The 3,557-nt window shown below is 38.5% G+C and overlaps 1 long non-coding RNA gene across 1 annotated transcript; it reads left to right on the top strand.

Annotated features, from left to right (window-relative positions):
* The first annotated feature begins 828 nt into the window (after window positions 1–828).
* Window positions 829–3,557, top strand: LOC311027869. The gene is made up of 3 exons (XR_014598643.1): window positions 829–1,206; window positions 1,943–2,085; window positions 2,187–3,557. It is a non-coding gene; the product is annotated as an uncharacterized lncRNA (long non-coding RNA).

Consider the following 3,557-nt stretch of genomic DNA (forward strand, 5'->3'; position numbering starts at 1 on the left):
CGGCGAATCGTCTCGCTGATAGATCCACCAATCAGGAGGCCGCTTTTCAAAGGCACCGGTACTTCGACCAATAGAAGAAGTCAACATCGAGTGACCCGTGATGCTGGTTTTATTCTCCAACGCAAGATGGCGGCAAACACTTTAGCTTCATCATTGAGAGACTAAACATAATGCACACATTGCCATAGAGACAATGGAGGACTAAAAGTGCCATCATTAAATAACTAAATACACCACGAAAGAAATAATTAAATGTGTCGTTGATTAATTAAATGTGTCATTAATTCATTAAAATACCAATTCATTTAATGTAAAAAACACATACAATTATTTCACTATTTAACTTATTATTTCATGGTCCTGTGTTGCAGTGTTTCATGAATTTATTTGATAATAATAATAATAATAATAACTTTATTTGTATAGCACCTTTAAAAACAGCAGTTAACAAAGTGCTTTGACATGTCATAAAAATCACAGAACACACAAATACAGTAAAAGCAAAACAACAACAAATGTACAGAGGACAGAGGAAATCATTATTAGCTTGTAAATTAATGTGAGGTGCTTGCAAAGAAAGAAAAATAATGGGATAAAGGGATGAAAAGATAAAAAGACGGAATCACAGGAAGGCAAGTCTATAAAAATGAGTTTTAAGAAGTGATTTAAAAGATGACACTGATTCAGCAAGCCTTATCTCCGCGGGCAGATGGGCGAGTAAACTCGCCCAAAGTCAGTGGGCGGGGCTAATGCGAATCTAGTCTAATCCATTGCTTTGGTCTGAAGTCTTGAATCCGAAAGAAGAAGTCATTCAAAACATGGCAGCTATGTTGATGGAGGATCCCCATGAACTTCCTAGTGAGCTGGTTAGAGGTATTTTAGACCTTGCAGAGTATGTGGAAGCAGGACTCTCTGACCCAGAGCATGTAGCGTGTAAAGCAGAGGAATTTATCGAAGTTGTTGGACTTATTTACGCACTTTCCGACCAAGATATTGACCGTACAGTGACTGCAAATTAAGAAGAAGTACTCCACCGCTTCTCTGGTATCAGGGCGCAGCAGGCACAACACACACAAGGGGGCGTTTGACATACCGAGTGCAGTTCTGGAGCATCAAGTTCTCTGTGGATGACCAGCTTGTCAAATTGCAGCGATGTTCGGAGTGTCAAAGAGGACCATCAGGAGACGCATGAAACAGTAGTTTAAGGTATTTACACTAAATTCACGTGTTTTCACATTATGAACTGCTCTCATCCACTGAGAAAGGATATTACGTTTAGTGTAACATTACTCGATGTTAATATAATGGTATGATTGTGCGATATTGATATCAATATGGAATAGATTATGATTGTGTGATATTAATGTGACATATAGCATGATTGTGTGATATTGATATTGATGTGATAGACAGTATGATTATGTAATATTGATATTAATGTGATATATAGTATGATTGTGTGATATTGACATCAATATGGAATATATTATGACTGTGATATTGATATGAATATATAGTATGATTGTGTAATATTGATATTACACAATCCATTTATATAATTTATATAATTTACATGGCGACAAGAACTGTACTGTCTGTGCAGTGTTTTGATTTACAGTGATGGTCTTTTTTGTTTTGTTTTGCATTGTTTTGATATGTTTTAATTTAATTTAATTTTTTGTTATAATGATGCATTATTATAATTGTATGCATGTGTCGGACCCCAGGAAGAATAGCGGCAGCATTTCCTGCAGCTAATGGGGATCCTAATAAACTAAACTAAACTTCACTCTATTGTCTTTTATTATGACACCACTCTTTCCTCACAATAAGTGACTCTGCAAGTATTTTTTTGCCAGTACTGGTAAAGTAGATTGAACAGGTGTTTCTAATGAAGTTGAGTGTGAGTGTATGATTATTTATTTTATTTTCCTCCCCTCAGTCTCAAGACTGCAAGTCTTTGCACAGTCGATGCAGAGGGAGTCCACATGAGACGTCTAAGGCTACGTGTATAAGGCGACGGCAGTATTCTGTTCCTGGCCCAAACTCTTTATGGCATATAGATGGCAACCATAAGCTCATCAGGTCAGAGATGGACAATAAACAATGCATCGTTCTATAGATGTCACTAGAATGGTTTTTATAATAAAATTGTGCTTTTTTGTGTGTTCACAATTGCCTGACAGGTGGAGACTCGTTGTCCATGGTGGGGTGGATGGATTCAGTGGTTTAGTGGTGTAGAAGAAAATGTGTTACCTTACATTTCTTATTTGTATCCCATATAATGTTCCTTTCTCTCGGGAACATCAAATGTCCTGCTGAGCTGTATTCATTGTATGTAACCCTTGCCATGTTGATGAAAAGACCCTTTGATCTTTCCCTCTTCCTGAATGGTCTCTGTCTCAAATACATTGATCAAGGCCCGATGAGCGACCCCTGTAGTGACATCGTCTAGCTCTCCCGAGAACGGTCACACCTTGTAGATATCAACAGATGTCTCTTCCTCTGCAGAGAGACATGTGTTGATTCAATGCAAATCCACTCATGACGCCTTCCCTTTTGTTCTCTGGCATGTTCTGTATAAATCCAACTCGGCCAAGCCATTCGACAGAATGGACTGTGTGGCAACGCGACATTGTCCTTTCTCCACTGTCAGTGATTAAACCTCATTTGAACCAGCCACAGAATTGGACCTGAATAGTTTTCTTCCACAGTGGTCTACCTGACTGTGGCTGGCAATAATAGAGCTAGTACGTTCTTACAGAGCTTTATCACTGCTGTATGGGCTGCCATCAAGGGTATGGTCAGATAAAGTCATTTTCATCCTAAACACAGAATAGAGAGGATGTGGAGAGATGTTTATGAACATGACCTGGACCTTTTCTATCAGATCTTTACTTCATTGGAGGATCAGGGAGCACTGAATCCAGACAATGAAGTCCATCTTTTCGCACTGCACCGGATCTTCCTTCCACAAATCCAGCAAAGCCTCAACTCTTTCAGAGATGCTTGGAACTTTCATGGTCTTAGAACAGAAAGGAATCAGTCACCACAGCAACTCTGGAGAAGATACAGAGAGCAAGGGCCTATGGAGGATCCTACTGAGGTTGAAAAAAAGATCAACTTTTCAACACTTTTTTTAAACTGTCTGTTTCCCCCAAAGGAATTTTAGGAGAAAATAATGTGCCACTTTAAATGAAGCCTAGTCTCTTCAAAGTCTCCTGAGCTTTCAAAGATCAACCTCTGAGCTGTATTGTACTTGGATTATATGTAGAGACGGTGCAGGTTTTGTCGAGAATCATAGCAGACTGATGTCCAACCCATGCTTTTATACAGCATCTTAAAACAAGCAAGCATACACTGAAAAAGTTTGCTTTCCTTAAAAAGAAAAAAGAGCTGTTTTACTTTAAAGCTCATAAAAGGGAGTGTATGCACACTACTGCAAACTACTTCATGAACATTAACACACTCCTTTTCTTTCCGTCTCATTATCGGCCACAGAATGAATAACATGAATGTTATTTTGTTAACACAGAAAGCTGAATATGCAGAACGGT

Source organism: Eutrigla gurnardus, assembly GCF_963514095.1.
Source record: "Eutrigla gurnardus genome assembly, chromosome: 17".
Classification (NCBI taxonomy): domain Eukaryota; kingdom Metazoa; phylum Chordata; class Actinopteri; order Perciformes; family Triglidae; genus Eutrigla; species Eutrigla gurnardus.